Source organism: Macaca nemestrina, chromosome 14 (genome assembly GCF_043159975.1).
Source record: "Macaca nemestrina isolate mMacNem1 chromosome 14, mMacNem.hap1, whole genome shotgun sequence".
NCBI lineage: Eukaryota > Metazoa > Chordata > Mammalia > Primates > Cercopithecidae > Macaca > Macaca nemestrina.
Window position 1 is genome coordinate 64,183,248 of NC_092138.1, and position 18,587 is coordinate 64,201,834.

Genomic DNA, 18,587 nt, shown 5'->3' on the forward strand with positions numbered 1-18,587 from the left:
GTCTCTGGGAAAAGGGAACAGGAAACATCTATAGGGAGAAGACAGGTAAAGATCCAATAAGACAGTCCCTCAAGCCGGTACACAAGCGGTTGAGAACTTCAGAAAGCCTCCATAGTATAGTGTCCTTAGACAGACTTTGTCTCAGGTCAACACTTCAAATCCTTATAAGGACTTCTTTCTCAATCTTATTTTATCTTACCTCATCCTTTTTTTCTTTTTTTTGAGACTGAGTCTTGCATCGTCGCCCGGGCTGGAGGGCAGTGGCGCGATCTCGGCCCACTCCAACCTCTACCTCCCAGGTTCAAGCAATTCTCCTGCTTCAGCCTCCCGAGTTGCTGGGATTACAGGCACCTGCCACCATACCCGACTAATTATTTGTATTTTTAGTAGAGACGGGGTTTCACCGTGTTGGTAAGGCTGGTCTGGAATTCCTGACCTTGTGATCCGCCCACCTCGGCCTCCCAAAGTGCTGGGATTACAGGTGTGAGCCACCACGCCCGGCCCTCTTTTTTTTCTTTTTTAAGAGATGGGGTCTCACTATGTTGACTAGGCTGTCCTCAAACTCCTACGCTCAAGCTTCCTAAACAGCTGGGACTGCAAGAGCACACCGCTATACTTGGCTCTTCTCTTATCTTTGTGTCTTTGGGGACTAATTTGTTTAGTTTTGTCTGCCCAACTTCGGAGGTTTAGTCAGCTGTCATCAGTGACAGCCTGGCCTTTGGCCAAGCTCTGGACAAGTACCATCTTATGGACCATTGACATTTCACGTGTTCTGCCTCATCCCAAACTGAGCCTCATCTAGGCCAAATGCTCAATTCCTGTGTGGTTTCTCACTATAACATTAACTTGTATGCCCCTCTGTCTGTCACAATTTTACCAGGGACAGTTTGCAATTGCACCAAACACTTTGGTGAACTGTTTACAGAGACAACTTTGTTCCTTTGAGAGGTACCTTAGAACATAAAGAGAAGAAATCCTTTTAAGGAGGTTTTTCATCTTGCCTGATTAATGTGGAGTGATTGTTTTGTTTCATGTAGAAGGCACCCCTCCTTCATTTCTGTACTTCAGGAGTTAATAAATGCTGGCTTTATTGTACCACTTATAAAATTGTGGAAGGTCAGAGCTACTGTTTCAACCAGGTATAATAACTCTCTGTTGTATATCTATATGTGAAAATGGATTTCCTGCATCTAAGCTTTCTCTCCTCTCCTTGAAGAAGGAATATAATTAGCCTTCTACAATATTCATATATGTCTGAAGCCAGTTTTGTCTCTTCTTTTTTTTACTCACCACTATACTGATGAGGATCTCCTCTGTTTTGTTCTGTTCCTTTCCCTCCTTTTTCCCCCTCTCGGAAAACATTAAAAATTAACTTAGAAATAAAAGTCATTCTGTTATCATGTGTACACTCTAGGAATAACTAGTCCAGATAAGCAGCCAAAAATGTCTAAAAGATCTTGAAAATTGCTAAGAGAGTAGATTTTAAGTGTTCTCTCTACATACATACAAAATAAGTATGTGAGGTAATACAAATGTTACTAGCTGAAATTAGCCATTTCATAATGTGTATTTGAAAACAACATACATGATAAACATATATAATTTTTATTTGTCAATTAAAATATGTAAGTAAATGTTTTTAAAGTCTAAAATATTTATTAAACTATTAGGGTTTCTTTTTGTGAACACTTAAAAGCGTATTTACATAGTAGTCTATGTTACTAAGTTATGAGATAAAAAGAAATAGATTTAAAGACTAAGAGCTTTTGTTATGAATCAGTCTCTTTTAGTTTACCCTATAGAAAGTAATGTCTTACTTATCTTTAGATATACATGACTTGTATCTTGTCTTCTTTTTTTTCAATTGAGACAGTCTCACTCTGCCACCCAGGCCGGAGTGCAGTGGCAGGATCATAGCTTACTGCAGCCTCCATCTCCCGGGCTCAAGCAATCCTCCTGCCTCAGCTTCCCAAATAGCTGGGACTATAGACACACACCATCACACCTGACTAATTTTTTTTTTTATTTTTAGTAAAGACGAGATCTCATTATGTTGCTCAAACTGGTCTTGAACTCCTGAATTCAACTGATCCTCCCACCTTGGCCTCCAAGAGTGCTGGGATTACAGGCATCAGCCACCATGCCCCGCCTATTTTGTCTAATTACTATTCTTGATTTTGCCTATCCAAAAGTCATATTTTAAAAAGAACTGTAAAGGTGTCTTTTATGAATAAACTACATTTATAGGGTTTTCTTTTCTTTCTTTCTTTCTTTTTTTTTTTTTTTTTTTTTTTTGAGACAGAGTCTCTCTTTGTTGCCTAGGCTAGAGTGCAGTGGCATGATGTTGGCTCACTGCAACCTCCGCCTCCCAGGTTCAAGCAGTTCTCTGCCTCAGCCTCCCAAGTAGCTGGGACTACAGGTGCCCACCACCACGCCTGGCTAATTTTTTGTATTTTTAATAGAGGCAGGGTTTCACCATCTTGGCTGGTCTTGAACTCCTGACATCATGATCCACCCACCTCAGCCTCCCAAAGTGCTGGGATTACAGGTGCGAGCCACAGTGCCTGGCCTATGGGGTTTTCTAAAATGGCCATTAAGTACCATAGAGATTTGCTCCTTCAACCCATAAAAGGAAGGACAATAGAACTAATTAGTTTTGTCTAGAATTTTTCCAAATTTCAGTTAATTCAAGCCTGCTATGTGAACTCTTTTGTTTATCAAATTTAAGATTAAAAAAAAACTGTCCAGCCCATGTCTAGCCAAGTTGCAGCCTATCTCCCCCACTGATTGTAACAAAAATTCTGGAAAAATACAAGAAACAACTATGTAAGAACTCTGAGAAGTAGAAGCAGCAGTTGGCTGTGAAGGAAGTCAAGGCCTGAAGAACAATCCAAATGGAGGCAGTGAGTTTCCTGGATTGTTTTCTTCCTTTACCTACCAATTTCGATCCAAAGGCAACCTGAGTTGGGGACCTATGTGACAGGAACGGATAGCAAAAACTGAGAAAATCCCATTTTTCATGGCCATAGGTCTGGAAAAGATGGACTAAGCAAGCTCGAGAGTGTAGGGAGAATCCTTGATTTTATTTTTCTCTTTTCGTCCTTTCCAAACCATGCCCAAGACCAGCCCTGGTCATACAGCTGAGCTGTCACGTTGGCAGTGGTACAGAAACCCAGAACCCTGCGAGAAAACCTGTTCCTCTGGAAGGAGGAAATGGGGGAAAAAAATGCCCCGAGGTAGGAAGAGTGTATGTGGGTGGATGGAAGAGTTCCTGTTATTTTTCTATCTTTCTTTTCTCTAACTGTCTTGTCCTGAGTGTAGACCCAATCACACAGAACTGTATGATTATGGTGGCCACAACTCTAGGGGAAATCCCAACTCTCTACGAAAGGACTGGTAAAAAGGGGCTCCTGAGAAACAAAGAATGTATTGAAAATCCAGCAGAGGAGAGGGGGATAAGGGATCCCCAGCTTCCATGTGCATTGTCACAAGTCCATACTCACCCCTAAGCCGTGTATGTTCAGAACACATGAAAAACCGCATAGCAAAAGCTTTGAGAACTGAACTGCCGTATAGCCCATCCCCTATGTCCCAGACTAACCTCTAAGAAGTGCATGCAAAGAGCAGACCCAAACAGCATAGCAAATACTTTGAAAACTGAAGTCTTTGGAACTGCTCCCCACAGAAAGTGACAGAACTTTCCATCCAAACCTAACAGGGTTAACTCCCTGCTAAAATTTTCTCAGGCCAGGACACAGCTACATAACTGCTTGACTGGCCTGGGGGTGTTTCTGTAGTGGGTGTCCCACTGGGCTGTTTTGTAGGTCTGAGATATAAGCACAGGGCTGTTTGGTTGGCCTGCAGGTATGCCCACAAGAGGTGGCCTGTGGGGCTGTTTTTGGTGCCTGAGACATGGATGCACACCTGCTTTGTTGGCGTAGGAGACAGGTCTTCTGGGGGTAAGCACTGGGTTGTTGCTTATGCTCATGACAGCTTCATGGCTGCTCAGTTGACCTGGGGTTACTTCTGCTGGAGATGGCCCACAGGGCTGTTTCTTAGGCCTGGTGTGCAGGCACATGGCTTCTTAGCCAGCCCAGGGCATGTTCACTAGTGATGGCCCACAGAGCTGTTTCTCAAGTCCTGGATGTGGGCTCTTGGCTGCTTGGCTGGCTTGGGGTCGTGCCTACCAGGGGCAGCCTGCAGGAGTATTTCCCAGGTCTTTATGGGAAATGCAGGGCCATTAGGCAGGCCAGGGGCATGTCTGCAGAGGCAAGGGTGCTGTGGGGTTGTTTCTCATGTCCTGAGCATGGGAGCATAGCCACTGCACTGGCCTGGGGGCATATTAGCTACTAGGAGGCTCAGGGGCCTCTCTCTCTTGTGGGAGGGTGCAGAGTAGTTTGGCCAGCTCAAGGCAAGTTGGCCCTGGGCAGGACTGGCAGACTGTTCCTCTGGCTGGAAGTGCAGTAAGCAGGGGTTTGTTTTCTTGCTGTGCAGGACCAGAGTCAGAGCTGATCCTAGGCCCAGGCTCTGTGCAGCTGACGGATGGCATTCAACCAACCGTGTGGTGTGGGCTTGGCCTAATGAGGATGGAGCACCCCAGTGCTGGAGATATGCAGTGGCTACAGGCCCCCAGAACAGGGTGTGCTTCAGAGTTTGCTCTTTTCTCAAGATGGCATTATGCTGCAGCAGCTTGGCCCACAGGGAGTGGGATGGGGGGAATGGGGAGTGCACACCTTGCTCTCCTGATCTGGAGCAGTGTAGCTGCATGAATTCCCAGCAGCTCTTCAAACTGGGCTTAGGGCTTGGGAAGACTGTAGGATTCTTCTGTAATAAGGACTGTAGGTTTTTGCAGTGGCAGTGGGGGCTGGTGGAGATCTTGTGCTTACCTTTTACCGGGAATAAGAAGTCTCTCCTGACTGTGGGCACATCCAATCCAGGCGGGGGAGACAGGGCTATAGAGGCCCAGTGCCTCCTCACTGCCCTCCTGGATTTCTAATCACCACAGGTGCATCTCCACTCCCCCACCACTCTCCACCACTCTCCCTTCCACGCTGCAGTCAAACCTCAGTCTGTTTATTCGTTGTGTTGGGCCTTTCTTGTGGGATAGATGAATACCAGGCGTCTTTCGCCAGCCATCTTGCTGACGTCACTTACTATTGAAGGATTTTAAGCAGAGGTGTGACTTCATGAAACTTATGTTTTAAAACATTAATGAGTTGGAAGCTGGGGGGCAGGTGGGGATGGTTAATGGATACAGAAAAATAGTTAGAAAGAATTAATAAGATCTACTTTTTCGACCTGCCTGGCCAACATGGTGAAACCCTGCCTCTACTAAAAATACAAAAATTAGCCGGGCATGGTGGAGAGCACCTGTAATCCCAGCTACTTGGGAGGCTGAGGCAGGAGAATCCCTTGAACCTGGGAGGTAAAGGTTGCAGTGAGCTGAGATCGCGCCATTGCACTCCAGCCTGGGCAACAAGAGTGAGACTCTGTCTCAAAAAAAAAAGATCTACCCTTTGATGTCACAACAGGGTGACTATAGCCATAATTGTACATTTAAAAATAACTGAAAGAGTATTATTGGATTGTTTGTAACACAAAGGATAACTGCTTAAGGGATGGATACCCCATTCTCCATGATGTGATTATTATGCATTGCATACCTGTATCAAAACATCTCATGAACCCCATAAATATATACACCTATATACCCACAAAAATTAAAAAATTTTTTAAAACCCACTAATGAGTCAACAAAGTTCATGCTTCTGCTTTCTGGCAAAAAAGACTCTCCTGAGCTAAACCTTTCCTATCAAACCAGTCTTTTTTTCATTCTTCTCCATCTTTTCATGTGTGATAGTCTCTTCCTGATAAGCATTAATTCAAAGTTCAGCCCTTATAGAAGTGTTCTTCCCCTCTCCCTTCTCCTGTGGGAGCACAGTGTCTGTATAAGGGAAAGTTTACTACTCTTCCCTGGGTACAGCTGGTCTATGTGTTGCCATTTTCTGCTGGACTCCAACTGAGCTGTCTCAACCAACTTATCTCTAATCCATCCCTGTCCATTAACTTCTGTCCTAGAATCCACTTGGGATGGACAAACACTACCACCAGAACTCTGGAAGCACCAAACTTCATTACTGCTCTCATCTCAGTAGCCCAGGAGTCCCTTGGTCTTGCAGCCCTCTCGGTACCCTGGGGCTACACAGGAACTTTTGAATCACTTCTAGATATAGACCACTCAGAACCCAGCATGATTTCAGCAGTGCTCCCTAGACACTTGCCTTCACAGATGCTGTACTATCGCCCACTCTTCCCTCCCCCATCTCCATGTCAAACATAGAGCTTCTCTGAGGCTTGTACCCTGCCACCAAGATCAAAGGATCTCAGGTCACCCTTCTCCCTATCTGAATATTTCTATTGCATCATCCCACCTCCATACTCCCACTCTCAATGAAAAGTGCTTATTTTTATTTCACCTCCTCTGGAGGGAGTTTCCCCTTTATCATATGCTCCTTTTTTTAGGTGGGGACCATTCTGATGGAATGGCGGCAGGGGAATATGATTGGATTTTTTTTTAATGATTTGGATTAGGGTGTCTGTGAAAAAAATCCACATCAATCTATTATCAAACTGTTATCTCCATTTAAATTATTTGCTAATGGTCTGTCTCAACTAGAAGAACAAACTCTACAAGGGTGGGACTCCCTTTTCTATTTTCTTTACTGCTGTATCTCCAGCACCTAGCACAGGGTCTATTACTCAATAAATATTTGTGGGGAAAAAAAACGAAGGGATGAGATGAGCAAACCCATGAATGATGAGTGATTTATTCTATTAGTACTGGGATCTGTTGAAGAATTTTGAGCAGAGGATTAAAGTAATCAGATTTGCAGGTAATCAAATATCATTAAGCTGTGACAGTCACCATAAGCAGCAATCTGTATTGTTCCCCCCGGCCCCCGAATAGCCCCCCATGTAACAGCTATTAGCTCTCAAGCAGGCATACTGTGGTGGGAGAATTCACTGCTGCAAATATTCAGATTCGTGAACAGCCTCCTGAGAAGAGCTGAAGAGAGATCACAAACCTAAAACGGCCTCCCCTGACTCTTCATCTTCTTTTTTCCCCTCTCTTTCTCCCTAACACTGTGGCCCTTTAGTCCCCTGAAGAAGCTATACATTGTAACCCTTTCAGAGAATTTCAGCTGAGATCTGGATACCCAGCCCACTCTGCTATTATATTTGCATTTCAAGCTTAATTTGTCTATAACATTACAACTTTTATACTCCTACATTTCTGCTGTTATAATCATAAAGAATACTATTTTGGGGTTTCTCTTTTGCAAGTGAAATTAGCATTTCCACGTAAAATAGAGAAGAAAAATTGTTGATTATCTCACTAAAATCCAAGCCTGAAGTTTAATTTCTCAGTGTCTGGGAGGAGCCACTGGTTTGTGCAGGTGTCTCAGTGTACTTAAGTGCTGTCGAGACTCATGCTTCGGGTCTCTTGTGTCAGGGGATAACCTGGTTGACTCTTCCTTTGGTAAAAAAGAAGGAACCTGAGATAAGACATCCCATTTGGGTGTGTCTGAAAGGATTTATCTCCTGAAATGGTTTACCATCTCTTGTTCCTTACCTTTACGGGATTTCTGACACAAGGGTAGAGTGCAGAAGCCTCTTCACTGAAGGAGGCACCCAGAATCCTATGGGCCTAGTGTGCTAAACAAAGACAGTGCAGGACTTTGTGACCAGTGCTCACCTCTAGAGCAGAATCAAGGGATATGTCAGGAAAGGGGCTGGAGGAAAGCGAAGGAGCCCCAAATGCATTTTCACAAAGATCAGGGACATTTACTCCTGGTATTTATGAAGATTTCTAGTAATGGTATGACTATTCTTCTTATCTTATGGAATCTTGCCATTAGGGAACTGATGTTTTAGAAGAACAAAAAAGCTAACAAACTTCTCAGATAGGGTCAGGGATGTGGAGAGGAACTAGCCCAGATTACCTTTTCAACATCTTTCAATATTATAACTCCAATTCTGATGTTAAAAAGCTAAATATTGTTCATAAACTTGTTTCAGTATCTGAAGGGGGAGGAATAAATTGGGAAACTGCATCCCAGTTTGCAACATATGTAGGTGATATGGTTTGGATTTGTGTCCCCGCCCAAATCTCATGTCGAATTGTAATCCCCAGTTGGAAGTGGGGCCTCGTGGGAGATGATTGGATCATGGGGCGAAGTTCTTTTTTTTCTTTTTTTTTTTTTTTTTTTTTGAGACGGAGTCTTGCTCTGTCACCCAGGCTGTAGTGCAGTGGCCGGATCTCAGCTCACTGCAAGCTCCGCCTCCCGGGTTTACGCCATTCTCCTGCCTCAGCCTCCCGAGTAGCTGGGACTACAGGCGCCCGCCACCTCGCCCGGCTAGTTTTTTTGTATTTTTTAGTAGAGACGGGGTTTCACCGTGTTAGCCGGGATGGTCTCTCGATCTCCTGACCTCGTGATCCGCCCGTCTCGGCCTCCCAAAGTGCTGGGATTACAGGCTTGAGCCACCGCGCCCGGCCATGGGCGAAGTTCTCATGAATGGGTTAGCACCATCCCTTCAGTGCTGTTCTCCTGATGGTGAGTGAGTCTTCATGACATGTGGTTGTTTAAAAGTGTGTGGCACCATAAGAATGGTATAATGAGGCCTGGCATGGTGGCTCATGCGTGTAATCCCAGCTCTTTGGGAGGCCGAGGCGGGCGGATCACGAGGTCAGCAGATCCGGGCCATCCTGGCTAACATGGTGAAACCCCATCTCTACTAAAAATACAAAAAATTAGCCTGGCGTGATGGCTGGCGCCTGTAGTCCCAGCTAATCAGAAGGCTGAGGCAGGAGAATGGCGTGAACCCGGGAGGCGGAGCTTGCAGTGAGCCAAGATGGCACCACTGCGCTCCAGCCTGGGGAACAGAGCGAGACTCTGTCTCAAAAAAAAAAAAAAGGTATATTGAACTTGACTCAGGGAAGGGTCGGAGGGGATTGAGGGATAAAAGACTACATATGAGGTACAGTGTACACTGCTCAGGTGATGGATGCACCAAAATTTCAGAAATCATCACTAAAGAGCTCATCCGTGTAACCAAAAACCACCTGTACTCCAAAAACTATTGAAATACAATAAAAATAAAAAATAAATAAAAAATTGAGAAGTGTGTGGCCCCTCCCCCTTCTGTCCTGGGCCTCCTGCGCAAGTGCCTGCTTCTGCTTTGCCTTCCACCATGACAAAGCTCCCTGAGGCCTCACCGGAAACAGAAGCCACCATGCTTCCTGTACAGCCTGCAGAACTGTGAGCCGATTAAACCTCTTTTCTTTATAAACTACCCAGCCTCAAGGTATTTCTTTATGGCAATGTGAGAATGGACTAACACACTAGTCAAGAAGTCAACCTGGGAAGATACTGGTGGAAGCGGGGAAAGAGGGCAAGAGGCTAAATCCTGAGCCTATAGAATGTGAAATTAACTTGTTTCACGGTTATATTGAAGAGACTTGGGCTTCTATCATAAGCCTGAAAGAAAGAGAAGTGTAAGCCCTTATGGTGTGGGGTAAGGAGTGACTACTTTCCCATGAAATCACGGGAGGGTGAGAACACAACAGTGAGAACCTAGGGCTCCTCTCTATCTCCAGAAACTTCTCTCTGGTCTTCAGGCACCTGGCATCTCCTAGGAGCTTAATCCTGCTTCTGTCTGTCATCTGTACCTGCTTTTTTCAACATAGCCAATATTCCCCTGGGCTAAGGGAGTTCAGAATGCTGTTTGCAACCCCAACCCATGCCCAAATGTTAGGAAACTGAGCCCATTTTTTTCCCATGCTGAAACAGCAAGAGCTCCAGGGATGTGGTAAGAGATTCAAGCATGGAAAAGGGGGTTGAACTTTGATGTCTTCTAGCCCAGAGGTTCTGCAGAGGGCAAATGGGCACACTCGCAGTAGGTGTCTTTCTCTAGGATCCTACTGTATGGGATACCAGGGGAAAGGATGTCATAATTACCTCTTAGTTACTTTAACTATGCTCTCGCTAGCCTCACCTAACCACTGTTGAATATCCCATGTACTAGGTACCTGGCACAAAATAGATCCTCAGTAAATGTGTGCTGAATAAACTATATTAAAAATGTGCCAAGGCAATTTTAAATGAATAAAATTAGTAATGAAATTAGGGATAATTTTTCTATTTTTCCAAATTTCAGTATACTGTTACTACCTATATAATAGTCTTCTCCTTAAATATTTTACAATTAATAAGTATATTCTTAAAAATATATATATATATAAGTATATACTTAGGTAATTTTATATAAAATTAATAGTTTATAAATATATTTTACCTATCACTATAAAAATACTATTTTATATAAAAATTCAGAAAAATTTTCTCCACATATTTTCTAAATATACTGCAATCACTGAATCACTGCTTCTCTCTTCTCTATCACAACCTAACTCCCACTAGAATGTAAGCCCCTCCACCATGATAACATGAGTCCCCTCCCCACAATATAAGCTTCATGAGAGCAGGAACTCATTTTCTTCTTTTTTTAAAGAGACAGGGTCTTGATATGTTGCCTAGGCTGGCCTCAAACTCCTCGGCTTAAGGGATCCTCCTGCCTCAGCCTCCTGAGTATGTACTACATGCATGCCACCATGCCCTGCTAACAAACTCCTTTTACGTTCACCACTATTTCCTTAGCTCCAAGAACAATGCCTGATAAGTAGTAGTTACCAATAAATATTGCTGAACAAGTGAATAAACATGTATGCATCTTTATTCAAAGTCAGAAACACTAAAGCAATCAAGTAGAGGCAATGAGAATAAATATATTACAGATTTTCTTATGATATTAATAATGGCTAATATTTATCAAGCATTTATTAAGTAAATAAGCTGGCACTATGCTAAGCACCGGCCACATAAAAATTCTATGATATAGACTCACTCTATTATTAATTTTATTTCAAAAAACCTGGAGGAGGCTGGGCATAGTGGCTTGCACCTGTAATCCCAGCACTTTGGGAGGCTGAGGCGGGCAGATCATGAGGTCAGGAGATCGAGATCATCCTGGCTAACACAGTGAAACCCCATCTCTACTAAAAATACAAAAAAAATTAGCCGGGCGTGGTGGCAGGTGCCTGCAGTCCCAGCTAATCGGGAGGCTGAGGCAGGAGAATGGCATCAACCTGGGAGGCTGAGCTTGCGCTGAGATCGCACCACTGCACTCCAGCCTGGGCAACAGAGCGAGATGCTGTCTCAAAACAAACAAACAAACAAAAAGCCTGGAGGAAACTGAAGTTAGAGAGTTTATTAATTTTTTTTTTTTTTGAGACAGAGTCTTGCTCTGTCACCCAGGCTGGAGTGCAGTGGCGTGATCTTGGCTCACTGCAACCTCTGCCTCCCAGGTTCAAGCAATTCTTCTGTCTCAGCCTCGTAAGTAGCTGGGATCACAGGCAGGTGCCACCACAGCTGGCTAATTTTTGTACTTTTAGTAGAGACGGGGTTTCACTGTGTTAGCCATGCTTGTCTCAAATTCCTGACCTCAAGTGATCCACCCGCCTCAGCCTGAGATTATTATTGTTATTAGGTCCTTCCAGACGATATATTTTTTAATTTAGCAAAGCACTGAACCATCTTCACGAGTTATTCTTCATAATAAAATTACAGAGTAAGACAACGTCCAAGTTCTTATTATATAGATTCTCAAAATCACACTGGGAGTAAGAGAGTTGCAATGAGGATTTTGATTCCACAATTTCAGTGTGTGGCCACAGCCACTCAGATTCTTTCCCACATGTAGTAACATTGCTCATGTCACAAGGCTATGGTGAGGGAGAGTTAACAAGTAATTACAAAATTCTTTGTAAATACAGAGTGCCGTACAAATGCAAAACATCTACAACAACAGTAATTAGTTCTAATCACTATCTCTATTCTGTGTGCAGCTGTCTCTCAAAATTCATTTTGGGAGTTTAATCACCCCATCGCAATAAATAAAGTAACCTCCCTCTTCCTCTGACCCTGCTGAGAGCTGTCCCTCGTTCCTCCCAGCTGCTGAGCATGCCTCCTGTGTACCCCCAGCCCACCCCTCCTACTCTCAGCAAAGGCTGAATTCTGACATTAATTGGAAATAAAACAGGACCTCCTGAGCCTTAAGCTTTTCAAAATCCCTGACTCTCAAACAAAATTGGGCACAAGGGCTGGAGAAGTATACAGACCTTTCAAAATAGGATTCTGCCCTTCCCTTACACAGGAAGGGAACTTTTCCTTCCTTGGAGCTCCAGTAATGCTCGGGTAGCTATGGTGAAATACCAGGTTGACAAATTATCATTTATTTAGCAATGTAAGGCACATAATGGGTGCTGAATAATGTAGTAGTCATGTCAAAGATCAATTCAACATTTATATACTGTCTACAGCTTCTAGAGTAGTTGCAACAGAAACCATATGGCTCACAAAACCAAAAATATTATCTGGCCTTCTACAGAAGCAATTTACTCTCTGACCTTTTGTAGCAGTAGTTTGCCGACCCCTGAAAGGATGTGAATATAGATAAAGGAAAGGACTGAGCCCTGAGTCAACATTTAGAGATGAGAAATATAAGAAAAACAGGTCATGACACAGGCAGAAAACTAGAGGAATGTGGCGTCCCCAAAGCAAGTGAAGATTGTTTACTAAGGTAAGAGGGAATGATCAACTATGTTAATGTTACCTGGAGGACATTTAAGATGTGGATTGAGAACTGAATGCTGGATTTAATAACTTGAAGGCCATTGGGGACCTTTATAAGACCATTGTCAGTGGAATGGTAGGAATGAAAGTCTAATTGATGTGGTAGGTTCAAGAGAGAATGGAGCCAGGCGCAGTGGCTCATGTCTGTAATCCCAGCACCCCAGCACTTTGGGAGGCTGAGGCAGGCAGATCACCTTAGGTCAGGAGTTTGAGACCAGCCTGGCCAACATGGTGAAACCTCATCTCAACTAAAAATACAAAAATTAGCCGGGCATGGTGGCACATGCCTGTAGTCCCAGCTATTTGGAAGGTTGAGGCAGGAGAATTGCTTGAACTCGGGAGGCAGAGGTTGCAGTGAGCCAAGATTGTGCCACTGCACTCCAGCCTGGGGGGACAGAGCGAGACTTCATCTGGAAAAAAAAAAAAAGAAAAGAAAAGAGAATGAGAAGAGAGGTAGTGGTGGAGACAGCTACATAGGAAAGAGCTTCACTAGAATGGATAACAGAGAAAAGAGCCATAAATTAAAAAGGGTTGTGAAGTAAAGGAGTGTATTTTGTGGTGGGGGGGAGTGTGTGTATGTGTGTGTGTGTGTGTGTGTGTGAACAGTATCTCACAACATATTTGTGTGCTGAAAATTATCTAGTACAGATAAGAATGATGATGACAATGAAGACAGATGAGGACAAAGAGGAGGAAAAAGAGGAGAAGAGGTTAAATTAGGACACAGATACACTGGAAGCTGCAGCCCTACTGGTAAGGGATAGAGTTTCAGCAGTGGGGTGAAGTGATTCCTGTGTCAAGTATCTAGGGTGAATAAGAGTCCTCAAAAAAGAAATGAAAATCACAACAAGGCAGAAAGCTGTCTGGCCTCGCTTGATGTAAAAGGTAATGGTTTTCACCTAATGGAGGTCAGAAGGGAAGAACCAGGCTAGCCCTGTGCAGAGATGGAAAGGATCATGAAGATTCTGAAAATAAAGCTCTGACTTGCAAGTCATGTTGCCTGAAATAGATTCATGGTTTTCTAGATTAGTTTCCCTTTTGTTATCCTTTACTAACGTCTCAATCAGATATTCCATATTTTTATAGAGAATCTAACGAAAGCGCTGTGTCCCCATGAGAATCAGAATGTTGAAGGAACAGTGTTTTCTTGAGGCCAATGCGGTGACGGAAACTGATTAGGAAAAGATGGATGAATTCCACAGGCACAGAGCCTGGGCCACAAAGTGGAGACAGCCCTTGATTTTCATTCTAGTGTGTTAACCTTAGAAATTTTGTGTTTTGTTTAACGAAGAAGAGGAAACCTTACAAAATCATAGAGGATTTTGCCTGAAGAAGGCACATGTTCTAGCATACGGTCTCTTATAAAACAAAACTTTGAACTTTCAAGGTTTAACTCTTCCAGGACACTCCCCAGGCAGTGAGGGGGAGTTCAGCAAAGCAGCCTCAACTCTGTTCCCCGAGTTTCTCCTTTCCCTGTTACCTCAAGAACTGAGGCCCACACTAGGAATACAAAGTTCTTTCTTTCACGTTATGTTACAAATGTAGTCAAAAACTCCTCTTGCCTTTGCAGGGCAGAGACAGACTATTCAAAAGCCTTTCGGGGAGAGTAAGGGAAAATAAAGCAAACAGAAACTGCAGAGGCAGAAAAACAGGAAATTGAGACCTAGGCATGTGGTTTTATAGCCAGGATTATCTGGATTTAAATCATAGCTCTGACACTTACTGGCTGTATAACCCTGTGCAAGTTACTCAACTTCTCTGAAGCATAGTTTCCTCGTCTATAAAATGTGTTAAAAAAGCCGTGAGCCTGTTGCTGCGCGCGGTGGCTCACGCCTATAATCCCAGCACTTTGAGAGGCCGAGGCGGGTGGATCACGAGGTCAGGAGATCGAGACCATCCTGGCTAATGCGGTGAAACACCATCTCTACTAAAAAAAAAAAAAAAAAAAAAAAAATTAGCCGGGCGTGGGTGGTGGGTGCCTGTAGTCCCAGCTACTCGGGAGGCTGAGGCAGAAGAATGGCAAGAACCCGGGAGGCAGAGCGTGCAATGAGCCGAGATTGCGCCCCTGCACTCCAGCCTGGGCAACAGAGAGAGACTCCATCTAAAAAAAAAAAAAAAAAAAGCCATGAGCCTGATTTATTTTTTTAAAATAATATAAAATTGGCCGGGTGCAGTGCCTTATGCCTGTAATCCCCGCACTTTGGGAGGCCATAGCAGGTGGATCACCTGAGGTCAGGAGTTCGAGACCAGCCTGACCAACATGGAGAAACCCCATCTCTACTAAAAATACAAAATTAGCCGGGCGTGGTGGCGCATGCCTGTAATCCCAGCTACTTGGCAGGTTGAGGCAGAGAATCTCTTGAACCCAGGAGGCGGAGGTTGCGGTGAACCAAGATCGTGCCATTGCACTCTAGCCTGGGCAACAAGAGCGAAACTCCATCTCAAATAATAATAAAATAATGGGTAAATTTATACCTACCTGTGTTAGTTTAGGTCCTCCAAGAAGTAGATGCCACGATCAGCGTAGACTTGCAGGATATTGGGGGAAATGCCTGCAAAAGGTAATTGGGAAGAAGCAGGAGGATGCTGAGAGAGCTGTCAGAGAGAGATGCACACCTGACCCCTGAGAAGGAGAGAAGGAAAGAAGAAAGGCTGGATAGGCCAGGCCTTAGGCTGCCACGTAGAATCCTCAGGCCAGAGTTGTCTGTCAGAGGAGTCCTATGTTTCACAAGAATGGACCTGCCATAATATCCCTGCCATGTGCCATCACTGGCTGGAAGCAGACCATGGGAAGCATGGCCTCAGAGCAAATGCAGTGATGTATTTAGAACACAGCATCTGGGGACACCAGTCAATTGTATTCCCTACAGTAGGAGATTGGAGAGGCACATTCTCATGGTCCCACACATCTACTTCTACTCAGGGGACTGAGGAGCAGCTCCTCTATGGTTCCCACAGACCCTTCTTCCTAAAGGTAAACACGAGGGCCAGGTTAGTGGAACATCACTACTGCTGATATCAGGCCTACAATTGGTACTCATACTCTCCTTTCTCCGTTCTAAATTCCCCTCACCGTTGAGTTGGGGTGTGACAGAGCAAGAGCACCGTCATCTCAGACAAACACTGCCACTTTAAGTTCCAGCTCCCTTTCTAGCCTCATACATTTCAAGGAAATCACTTCTCTTCTGACTACAAGCAGCCAGAAAGAACAGACAGTAAAACACAGATAAGACAGCTCAGGCACAGAGGGAGGTGGGGGGAAAGTCTTTTGGGTAACTGCCAAACTTCACCCTCATACAATGGGCCCCAGTAAAACAGTGGACCTGAATAAGCACATTCCTTTCACTGCACTAAGATAGGGAAGCTAAAAGCAGACTTGGAGGGCATGCCTGCAGCTGCAGAACGATGTATGGGAACAGACACACAACTCTCCCTCCCAGATAAGCACAACAAAGAGACACAGAAGCAGTCCAAGCCTTTGATAAACTCTCCCACCCTGAACCCCGTAAGGGAGTGTGCCTCTGACCTAACTTGGCTAGAATGCTCCTCTCAGGTTTGTTTTCTCTATTAAAACAAACAAACAAACAAAAACAAAACAAAACAAAAAACCTGTCTTGACTGGTAAGCTAACTTTCGTGTTTCTTTCCTTTCTTTAATTCCTACAGGGTGTAGTGGTTCACACCTATAATCCCAATACATAGGGAGACTGAGGCAGGAAGATCGCTTGAGGCCAGGAGTTTTAAGACCAGCCCCAGCAACATAGTAAGACTCCATCTCTCCGAAAAAATAAAATAAGTTCCCTCTTTGTTATCTATAACCTTGGCAGGTCTTGATGGCTTACCTGCCACCAAGGTGTGACCCAACCTTCACTCCTGAAGAGTCTGGTAATCATGCCGTTGATAATCACATCCTTCTCAAGTTGGAGTTGTGTATGTGTCCATTTGAGAGGGCAAGGGAATACCAGGAGGTGCCCAACTATGTCACTTAGATTTCACACATATTCCCTTCCTGTTCCCACTATGTAAAAGCAGCCTTTCCTCCTTCTGCTGATCATGGTTAATCAACTCTGCCAATATGATGACTCCTTTTCTCTCAGACTGGTTCCTAAACACGAGGAGCCTGAAATGCCTTGGTGGAAGGCATAGCTTATAGTTCAGTGGGACTCTTGACTGTATCTTTTGGCAAGAGTGCACCTTCCTTGGAGACCAGGACACCTCCAATTTTGCAGAGCTCAGAGTTGCATGGATGTGAAATACAAAATTCTCCAGTGGGTCGTTAGGAGTAAGGGTAAGTGGGGTTACTCCTGCTTGCACCTTTCGTTCCCAGACGCATGTATTCTTCCTACTGGGGACCTAGCACAATATAAAGGTCTCTGTCTATATACTGCATCCTAAAGGATGGTGCCCCATCCTTTCAGAATGTTGCCACCAAGCTGGCACTTTAGCTGTGTCTTTAAATGGCTGTTCTAGCATTTTCTGAGATCATCTGCCCCTGGATGATGCTATATGTGATGTGGCCATTAGACAATGTGATCACAGGTCAACTCCACACTTCCTTCACTGGGAAGTGGATCTCATGTCTGGATGCTAATGCTGTGTGGGATTGTATGCTTGTGGATCAGGCATTCCATGAGCCCCTGAATAGTGATGCTGGCTAAGGCACGAAAGGTAGCAAAGACCAACCCATACCCAGAATAAGTCACTTGTCTTTCTAAGGAGGAACCACTGGCCCTTTGTCTTAGGCTGTTCAGGCTGCTATAACAAAATATCATAAAATGGGTACCTTATAAATAACAGAAATATATTTCTCACAGTTCTGGAGGCTGGGAAGACCAAGATCAAGGCACTGGCAGATTCAATGTCTGATGAGGACCCTCTTTTTCCATAGACAGATGTCTTCTCACTGTAACCTTACATGGTGGACCCCTTCCACCATGCTCCCTGCCAAACAAGCTCCCTTGGGCCTCTTTTTATAAGGACATTAATCCCATTCATTAGGGTTCTATCCTCATGATCTAATCACTTCCCAAAGGCTTCACCTATTAATACCATCACCTTGGGGGTTAGGATTTCAACATTTTGAAGGGACACCAACAGTCAGACCATAGCACCCTTCCAATATGAGAGATGCCCAATGTAGTTGACTTGTCACTAAGTGGCTGGTTGGTCTCCTCAAGGAATAGTGCCACATCAAGGGCACACCATTGGTCTCTATTGCTGATAGCTTAAACATTCAGGAGCAGCAGTGGCCGGAGTTCCAGGGTCTGCATTGTGATTCCTTCTTGGGAGCTTAACACAACTTTCATACCGCATCTTTTCCTATCACTAATATTTCCAACACCATAGGGTCCTCCAAATCCTATTGGCAGGACAGCTCGCACCACAGTCTAAACCTACTGCAGAGCCCTTTTCTTTTCCAGGTCCCATTCAAAGCTGGCAGCCTTCCATGTTGGGACAGAGCAATGTTCCTAGGTGTAGAATGTGTTGCTTCCAGATCCCAAAGAAGTCTACTGGCACTGTACTTCCATCTTTATGGTAGGGGATACATGAGGTGCAATTTTGGAAAGATATGCCCACAAACTTCTAATGATCCCTAAGAATTTCACTGAAGTTGTAGGTTCCTAAATCTTTGTAAGGTGTCTCCCACCCACTAGAGCACACCAGCATGCTATCAATGAAATGGATTAGTGTGATGGTTCTGCAAGATACACAGGTGGTCCAGATCTCATCAAACTATATTATGACAGAGGACAGGAGCGTTAACATAACCCTGAGGGCAAATTGTAAATGAGTATTTCTGGCCATCCCATATGAATACAAACCTTTTCTGATCCTC

The 18,587-nt window shown here is 44.2% G+C and overlaps 1 protein-coding gene across 3 annotated transcripts in view; it reads left to right on the top strand.

The window, feature by feature from the left end:
* LOC105485706 (PHD finger protein 24) overlaps positions 1-18,587 on the top strand; it is a 152,927-nt gene that overhangs the window by 93,310 nt on the left and 41,030 nt on the right. The window contains exon 3 of one of the 3 annotated variants that reach the window (XM_071077949.1): positions 16,418-16,514. The exons of the other annotated variants lie outside the window; for them this stretch is intronic. The gene's annotated coding sequence lies outside the window, so the exon portion shown is untranslated. The remainder of the gene's footprint in view (positions 1-16,417; positions 16,515-18,587) is intronic. 3 annotated transcript variants of the gene reach the window in all.